Source organism: Rhinolophus hipposideros (genome assembly GCF_964194185.1).
Source record: "Rhinolophus hipposideros genome assembly, chromosome: 1".
NCBI lineage: Eukaryota > Metazoa > Chordata > Mammalia > Chiroptera > Rhinolophidae > Rhinolophus > Rhinolophus hipposideros.
The window spans coordinates 24,220,044-24,230,309 of NC_138047.1; positions in this window are offsets into that span (position 1 = coordinate 24,220,044).

The window sequence follows — 10,266 nt, forward strand, 5'->3', positions numbered from 1 at the left end:
CACATTATCCAATCACCTGCCAGTGGACACTTCGGTTGTTTCCATGTCTTGGCTATTATAAATTATGATAAGTGAAATAAGTCAGATGGAAAAGGACCAAAAAAAGTATAATTTTATCCATATGTGGAATATAAAACAAAAAGTTACAAGCAAAGTAACAAAACAAACAAAAACAAACTCATAGATACAGACAACAGAACGGTGGTTACCAGAGGGAAGAGAGGGGAAGACAAAGCGAGTAAAGGGGGTCCAATATATGGTAATGGAAGGAGACTAGACCTTGGGTGGTGAACACACAACAGAGTATACCGATGTCAAATTATTATGTTGTACACTTGAAATTTATGTGATGTTATTAATCAATGTTACCTCAATAAATCCAATTTTAAAAATCTTACTTTTGAATCAAATACATGTATCGAAGCTCTCCACGTGGATATCTTTATATGATATCTTTATCGTAATTAGTTCCGCAAACTTGCTACCTATTAATAAACTAGCTGTCTATTAAAGGATAAGAAATGATTCCACTTTTATAAGATACTTAGAGTAATAAAATTCATAGAGACAGAAAGTAGAATGACAGTCATCAGGGGCTGGGGGAGAGGAATAGAAAGTTAATGTTTAATGTGTACAGAGTTTCAATTTTGCAAGATGAAGACAGTTCTGTGGATGGATTGTGGTGATGGACGCTGTCATGCAAGGTGTCACGCGGGGTCTCTTCTGGGGTCTCTAGTCCCGCTCCCTACATAAGAATGCAGAATATGGTGAGGTCAAAAAGGAATACCACAGGGCTATAGATATGGGAATCACACCATATTCTCGCTGGCAGCTGAGTTGGAGACACAAGAAGCAGGAGCCACACGATCCGCAACCTGCCGCCCACTTCTCTGCCAGCCAAACAACCCCACTTGCTAGACACACTCCGCCGTGCTAACTGCAATCCGCGCTTGCTAGCTCAGCCACCATCTTCTTGCTAGCCCCCATTTTGCTGCTAGCGTAGCCACAGCAGTTATATTAGTGGCCAATGGCTCACTGGTTACAGCTGACGGCCAACTAGCCACAGCTGATGGCCATCCAATCACAGTTGATGGCCATTTCTTACCTGTGCCAGCACCTTTCCACGTGAGGCCGAGAGCCTGGAAACTGCACTCTTGGCTCTGTCCCCACAGTTGTACACTTAAAAATGGTTAAAACGATAAATTTTATATTTTATGTGGTATACTTTAGCACAATTTAAAAAAAAAAAAAACGATAAGTAATTAAAATGTGCTAACTTTAAGCTTATATGTTATAAAAATCAACAGTAACCACAGTAATTCTTTAGAATGTAGACCAACAAAATATTTCTCTCAGTAAGGAGAAGATAAATTTATCACAGACCAGTGCACAACAATAACAAAAAAAATTATTTGGTTGATTTCATTACTGTTTGTGAGTTCTCAATAAACAATACAACCCTATAAACAATTGTTCTCTATAAACAATACATTATTGTTTGTGAGTTCTCAATAAACAAGATGGAGAGCACCTTGGTATGCCACCACTGCCCTTTCATCAGTAATAAACTTGGTCACCTGTGCCAAGATTAGAGCCATGATTAAGTAGTGGGTTTTCCCACTGTCAGCTGGTCTCAGCTAAAGCTCATCAGCACCTCAGTCCCCATCTTGCCCTAGAGGATCACCCATCTCACCTTTCTCTCTGTCAAACTCATTGCCATTCATTCCTAGTCACCCAGTCTTAAAAAATAATGCTTATCGTCAGCTTGTTCCTCCCTGTCACCTCAACATCCCCCAATATGTAACTCCTACCAATTTTCCATTTGATGCACATCCTGACTATACCCTCTACCATATTCAAATCCAGGCTTGCATCACTCCTTTTCTGCATTTATTTAACAGTTTCCCACTTGAACTTCCTAAATCCAATTTCCCTTTTTTCTCAAATAGATTTATTGTCCTGCCTAGGTTGAATTACTTAGTGCTGCTTTCATCTCAAAACCTTCAATAGCAACCTCTTTCCTGCCACACCAAGGGGAAATTGACCTGCCTGCTTTCAAGGCTCTTCAAAGTATGAGACTCCACCCATTTACCAGAATTCCTCGCAATCCTTCAACTTCTTTTGGGTCAGGACAATTCCCTCAATGTTTCACAAACTCTCCTTGCTCTTCCTGCCCCAGGACAATTGTTTATCCCCTTTTCTTTACCCAGCCACATTCTACTCACCCTGCAAAGTTTCTTCTGAGGCTAGAACCTTGAGCAAGCTACATATCTTTCATGAAATTTTAAAAAGCGGCAGGAGAAAGACCTAGACCAGGTGTTCCCTGTGCCAGAGGTCTTCTAATGCCCTCCCAGATCTGCTCTCCTGTCTTCTCCCCACAGCTCTTAGCCCAGAGAGGGGCTGCCCAGTAGGGATTACCTCAGTAGACTTTTATTCTATGGCTTCTGATTGGAGCTCTTACCCTCTAACTCTTTCTCTGAGGTCATTGTTCCTTTCAAGGTGACCTCTTCATGAAGAAGTCCCTCTGAATTCAGTAATAGCTCTCTCCCCTAAATCCCTCCAGCCTGGAATTGGTAAGAGTTGTGATGCTACTAGCCCAGAGCTATCGAATTATGCCCCACGGTTCCCCTTTACGGCTATCTCTGGAAAGAGTGCCACTGTGAATAAATTTTTCTCAGATTACCTTATCTCTTGAACAGGATACTCTAGAATATCCCAGCTCTTGAAAGCCCCATCTCTTTTCTCTTGAAACTCTGTATCAGATATAATTTGCATACCTCCTCAGATTCATTTGACCCCACTTGTCTCCTATGACCTTGGTTGCTTACTCATAGAGACCACTCCGCCCCCACCAAACACTGCACATTGCCACAACTGTCACAACCACGTCTGCCAGCACTGATCATCTCCAACCTCCACCAAGGAGAGTGCAAGCTCCAACATGGTCTCCATTGCTCCTGCTCCAGTGGGAGCCATGGCAACTCTGATGCCCAGGCCTGATGGGACCCCAGCAGGTCTGGTCCCTCCCCTCACTTACAAGATTTGGATGAAGTGGAAAGCTATAACTCATGGGAAGTGGCTTCCTCAGCAAAGATGTCTCTTGCCCAAAGGTGTTGGAGACACAACCCAGAAGTGCAGGGAAGCTAATACTCATGGTAAAACCTTGACCAATGAGGCAAGAGATAAGCGGGAGAAAGAAAATGGGACACTGTTCTATACGGCCTCTCTGAAGGTATCCCATGGGACCAAGCAACCGATGGCTGTCTTTTCCTGAAGCTGTGGCCACTTCAGTAATACATCTCCTTTTCTTTGTTTTCTATCCTTTCCTGTTTCACTTCCTTCCTCCTTCTCTTCCCTCTTCCCTCACTGTCACTGCCTTGGGAGGTACCTCCCATAAAACACTAGCTCTTAAGCTTTGTCTCATACTCCATTTTCTAGGAAGTCCAGTCTCAGAAAGATTCGAAATGATGGAATCCCTTTCAGCTCTAATTCCAGCTCTATTCCTTCAACTTTACATTTTTTATGTCCTTATACAGCACTCTGTGCCACACAATGATGTCCTTAGTTGCTATGTCCTTGGTTTCTATGTTTAAGTGCCCTGATCTTATTGTACAACCCGACTGTAAACTCTTCATGAGCTAAGACCACATTCTATACAGTTCTGTTTGTATTGAAGAAGAGGATATGCCCCAGTAACGAACATTTGAATAATTCAACTCACTTCATTTGTAGACGTAGAAATAATGTAGGAGTCATAGGATTTGGATTTTAACAGCAACAAGCTTTGGAAGGAAATTTCTTTCTGCTCTTCCCTCCGGTGACATGCGGAAGCAGCAGAGATTAGTGAGAAGGGCGTGAGCTTTGGAATCAGATGGACCTCGTTTCAAATCTCAGCTCTGCCGTGAGCTAGTGGTGTGCCTTCACATTACTTATCCAACCTCTCAGAGTTTCAGTTCCCTAGTTAAATGTTAGTCTCCATTACCTCTGAGGTTCCCTTGCTTGACAATATGACACTTCATATGATAATGGTTCAGTGACACTTTGGCCACTTCTCAGTGAACAGACTTTGTCACTCCTGAGCACAGCCCTCCCCTGCTCACACCCTGGCTCTGGCTAACAGAAGACAGATCTGATCCACTCTGACCTTTGGTTTCTGGGCCTCAGCCACCAAAGCAAATGACAAAAGAGACTAACACTGCCCAACACACCTGCCAACTCTAAGGTAAAGGTTAGTTGGGAAGATATTTACTTTTAGAACATTTGGTATCACTTTGCTGAATTCAAAATTTACTGTGATTCTATTCATCCTAAACAGAAATAATAATGCCAAAACTACAATACAGTTTACATGAAAAGGAGTTTGATTCCCACAGAGTTAGCTCATTGGAATGTGACTGCCTACCCACAACTGCACTCCATCATTCTTGAGCATATGGCTGGCACCGAGTAACATTCTTTGTCATTGTCAGCATTCATGAGCAGCTCATGACTTTATTTCCTTGTGTCACGCACCATTAATGCTCCTTGATTTTGCCTCCATGTGTAGAATCTTTTCGCCTTCCATTCTTTACCCCAGAGCCTATTCTCACCTACAAAGATCACATCTCATGGCATCAATGGGAGACAGGATCCAGCCTCTCAGTATCAATAGAAGAGAAACTTGATCAGCCTAGCCAGAGAGTTCCTATTAATTCCCCACACCCTGAAGCTAATAGGAATAGAAGAAGCTCTTGCTCTTGTTCTGGAATTTCCTGGGCCCTGAATAGCTGAAAAGGAAACAGTAAGCAGCAAAGAACAGTGTGGTCTGGTGGCAAGATCCTGATGTTAGAAGTCAAAGGCTTTGGTTCCCATCCCTGCTCTGCACACAATTAAATTTGGACATTAGGCAGATTCATAAACTTGCCGTCATTCCATTTCCTTTCCTATGAAATGATTCTTAAAGATTTCAGTGGCTGGAAGCAAACTGAGAGATGATCTGGTTCTATCCCTCAATTTCCAGAGGAGAAAAGAAAAATAGGAGGGGCCCCCTCCCCCACTCCCAATGGCAGGAATGATTAGGGAATGAGGCTTTGTCTAAGAGCAATGCAAAACTCAGTTTAAATAAGATTGCTGTTATTGAAACATGTCCTTCCGTAATCACTGGGAAATATTCTGTCAAAAACACAAGATGTAAAACTATGTATAAATTATGCTACCATGTGTGCACGTTGTTGTTGTTTTACAAAGAAGTGTGTTATATAATCACATATGCTTTCCTATGCATAGGATATCTTTGCTAGCAGCAGTTACTTCCAGAGAGCAGAATTGGTGGGGGGTGGCGAGCAGTCAGGAATGAGAATGAGAGGCTGAAGAGGAGAATGAGGAAGCACTTGCCAAATCTTTCTGTTTGCTCTTGCCTGATGGTCAGACCGAAAAAGGATCTTTGGGTTTCAGTGAGAAAATCTGAATTAATTACCTTGTTCTTTCTCTTTCTGTCCTATGAAACTTAATGAAGATAGAAACAATTAGGGCTTTCTTACTCGGTGGCCCGGGCAAGGATTCACAGATAAGTCCACACAGGGAAGTTGTGAGAGGTTCAGGGAGTCTCCTAGGCCTGAGTCACCACTTAGCCCTCTGTCCTATCTGGGAGCAGATCTTTGGCAAGACCCAAATTTCCAAGCAGAAGAAATACCTAGGCAGAAAGAGGGGAGGTGTGTATATGTGAGGTTATGCCATTTTCTTTTCATACAAGGTCAAGTTGACAGAAGACCTTGTTGGCATCAGATGTTGCCATCCTGTATTCTCCATTACCATCAGTGCCTGGTGGCTCAGTCTCCATAGTCTGGACTAAACCGGAAGTCAACTCCACGCCTAACTCCAAGTCTTCAGTAGTGCCCATTAACCCTCTTTTTCCTGAAAATATTCTTCTTTTTCATCTCCTTGATGCCTTGGAAGAATACGAACTAGGCTCAGGACAGTCAAGTCTATCAGAATTTATAAAGGGATTACTATAGTGGACCAAGGAAACACAAGACAATCTCCACTTTCTGAAATTCTACATTCATGTGGGATAGAGCTTCATAGAGAGAAAATTTAGAATGAATTAATTAAAGAAAATAATAATAGCCAACGTTTGTAAAGCAATTCCATATCTTTTCTCATCTTTAGTGTTATTTGTATGATGACACTATTACTAGGCCAATTCAATTCTGTAGACTTAGAATTGAAACGTGAGACTGTCGTGCTCTCTAGCTGATTCCTGTGTTTGCATCTCCAGTTGGTTTCCCTTGTACAGTACCAGAATTAGCAGGATCTCATTAAATCAGGCGCCAGAAAGCCAGTTTTCACCACCTCTATCTCTGTAATTTCTCAGTAGATAGGTGTCTCTGATTTGGTGAAGAATCAGAACTTAACCCAGCAGGAAAATGAATGAAGCACACGCTTTGTTTTCTTGTGTGATAGCTCTAAGTGATGTAGCTCACTCTGATTTTGAAGCGAGACAAAAGAGATTTCCCATATCTAGATTAAACACAGATAACATGGGAAGAAATTGTCATTCTTACAGAGGGATGAGTGGAGCTCCAAATGTTGAGGGGATAGCTGCTGCTCCCAGGACTGAGGGACTTTGTGCCCCAGAGGAAGGAACATGATTGCTTGATGCCCTCTTCACACTCACTCCCTCCCCTGAGAGAGCTGAGCAGAAATCCCGGTGAGGGTGCATACAGATTATCACTAAACTGCTTTTTATACAGCTGCTTTGCCTCTCTCCTCTCCTTGGCCCAAAAGTGAACTTTTGACACCTGATGTGGGTGCCTAAACCATGTTATTGTAATCATCATTTTCTCATGCATTTGAGATTAAATCGACATTTAAAAGTCTAGCTCAGCTCTTTCCCATCTTGCAAGATGGTGGGTGATAAAGCTGAGAATCCGGACTTTAAGGAGAAGAAACCTGAAGCCAAGCAGGTTGATGCTGGTGCTAAGGTTCAAGAAGGGTAACCTCAAGGCCAAAACGCCTAAGAAGGGGAAGCCCCACTGCAGCTGAAACTCTGTCCTGGTCAGAGGAATTGGCAGATGCTCCTGATCGTCTGTGTTCCCTAAAGGAAGTATTCAGCAGCTAAATCCAGGATTGAAAGAAAAAGGAGAAGATTCTTGTTACTGCCACAAAACCAGCTGGCGACAAGAATGGTGGCCCTTAAGGGGTTAAACTTTGTAAAATGCCTAGATACAATCCTACTGAAGATGTGCCTCGAAAGCGACTGAGCCACTGCGAGAAACCCTTCAGTCAGCAGTTGTGAAAACCTGGGGCTGACATCACTCCAGGGACTATTCTGATCATCCCCCTGGGCATCACAGAGGCAAGAGGGTGCTTTTCTGGAAGCAGCTGAGCACTTCTGGAAGTGGCTTGGGACTTGTGACTGGACCTCTGTCCCTTAATCGAGTTCCTCTGCATAGAACACACCAGAAATCTGTCATTGCCACCTCCACCAAAATTGGTATCAGTGGTGTAAAAATCCCCAAACGTCTCACTGATGCTTACTTCCAAAAGAAGCCGTGCAGGCTCAGACACCAGGAGGGTCAGGTCTTCGACACAGAGAAAGAGAAATACGAGATTACAGAGCAGCACAAAGTTCATCAGAAAGCCATGGACTCTCAACTTTTGCCAAAAATCAACGCTGTTCCTCAGATCCAGGGCTACCTGTGCTCCGTGTTTGCTCTCACAAATGGGGTTTATCCTCAAAAACTGCTGTTGTAAATTTATTACGAAAAACCTAATTAAATGCCTGATCTGTTTTTTTAAAAAAAGTCTAGCTCACAGGCAAAAGGTAAAACGGCAAGTAAATGCTTGGCCAATACATCTTTTTGGAAACAGAGACATATATTAAAACAAAGAACCTTCTAATAATTCCAAAATGGAATGTGCTTCCTTTTAGCAGGGGATGGGTAAGGAAGAATGGCTACGACCCTCTCCTACTTGTTTCCCCTACAGGGACCAGCACAGTTCTTTGCCCAGAGTAGGTCCCCAAAAGGCTTCAACCATCCACTAAATACCCTGCTCTCCCACTGGGTGCTTTCCCTTCTCATTGCCCACAGGGATTGGCCCTGGACCCATAGCAACAAGCAACCTTTACTCCCAGTCACGTTGCAAACCATGAAAAAGAATTCCCCGGGCCCTCTAGAAAACACTGGCTTTCCTATTGAGTTACACCACAGAAAAATTTGCTACCAACAAACGATCAATTGGCTTCAGTCAGTGACAATGGGCATGCACTAGAGGGAAACACAAGGGGCCGACAGAAATCGGTGCTCCTGGTTTCAGGCCCCACTGCAGTACTCAGTGACATGGCAGACAGCTGGTGGAAACAATGCGAGGGGCAGAGATGCAATGGCTGATGCCCAGATGGGAACCATCTCTCCAATGCTGTGCAAATCCCCACTACCTCCAGCAAATTGCTGGTAGATGGTCTTCATCATGTTTCAGACTATTTTGCACCTCTCCAGGCAAACACAAGGGGAGTTGTGATAACAAGAAGACACTCTAGATTGGTCTTGAGACCTTCAATAAGCAAGCAGGTGTCCATACGTATTTAACAAGGGCTAAGACCAAATGTTCTCTGAGGCTCAGTTTGGAAAGGTCCCACTTGTCTTCCATAATGCATCCCAACGGCACCACATGATCAGAAACCTTGTTGCCTGAAGCAAAATAAGGTTCGGGATGTGAATATTCTGTCCTAGATACACTCACACCTGGCAGCCCTACTGCTCGTCTTCTCAGGAGGTGAATGATGGGAGGTGAGAAGCAGGTGAATTTTATCCACATTCAGAACCCACTCAGGGCCTCATTACTTGGCTTAAGCTGGTTCTCTATCAGGTGACCCTTTGCAAGCTGCAACTCTTGGCCTCTCAGGTCAGCAAGTGCTCAGGGCACAGGTTCAGCCCTAAATGGACCACAGCTCATGGCCACTTTCTCAGCCACTACCACTATGAATGACCACTTGGAAAACAAACATCCCTAATTCTCTCCACAAGAGCTCCAATTTATTTCCAAGAAATTGTGGGGACAGAGCCCCAGAGAGCAGTTTCCAGGCTCTCGGCCTCAGGGGAAGGGTGCTGGCTCTGGTAGTAGATGGCCGTCAGCTGTGGCTAGTTGGCCGTCAGCTGTAACCCTTGAGCCATTGGCCACTAATATAACTGCCAAGCCTGCACTGGGGAGTCGAGTCGAGGAGTCAGTCGATTGTCAGCAAAGTGGACAGCAGGTCGCATGTCGTGTGAATCCAGCCTCCAGTGAGACCATAGTGGTATGACTCCCCTACCTATGGCTTCGTGGGTATTCCTTTTTGGCCTCACCATGTCCTGTGTTCTTGTGTGGGGAGTGGGAGCTGAGACCCCGCAGGCCGCCCCGTGTGACAGAAATGTTTTTCTCTAAGTGGAATTTGTTAACTGGAACTCAGTTCATATTGACTGTTTACACTTTTTGTGAAAATCATCAAGTTTTATACCTTGACTCAGATCCAGGTTTTATTAGGCCTGCCCAGAGAGAAATAATACAAAAGTGGGCACCGGGCCTCATGCCAGTGAGGAGCCCTGAGGAAGAAGCTTCATTAGCTTCATGATAAATCCACTCTGCCCTTATCTAGTGACCTGAATCCCAGCGGGAGCACCATGCAGTGAAATGATCCATCATTTATGATGGTCTATCGCTTACGTCGGCAGAGTACGAGAAAACATGAGCAATGGAGTCAGAAAGGCCTGGTTTCAAATACCAGCTCTGCTTCTTTACTTGCTTTGTGATCTTGAACATAAAGTTACCATACTTCAGTTCCTCCCTCTGAAACAAACCAGAGGTAGCAATGCATCTTTCAAGTGTGTTGTGAAAATTACAGGGCTGCAGTGTTTTACATAACACATGTGAAACTGTGGAATACTATTCAGTCAGTGAATGACAGATCAGACTCCTATTCAACAGTTTTCATTAGCATTTGGTGGATGTGATTGAAATTCACCTTATACAAAGGTAACTTAGTTATTAATTTGCTAACACTAGTAGGCCCAGAGCATGCAAGCATAGATTCCAAGGTAGTATAAATGTAGAAAAACAAGATACCAAATAGAACCACACTTAGCCCAAACAAGTAGCTCACAATGATTTTTCTATCTCACTGTACAGAAGGAACACAACCCTACCCAGATGACAATGGTTTGATACAGCAGCAATAGAACAGGAATACACATATTGCAAAGCTCTCAGGTTTTTTTGCCTCCTCATGATACGTGTTACCCTCTAACT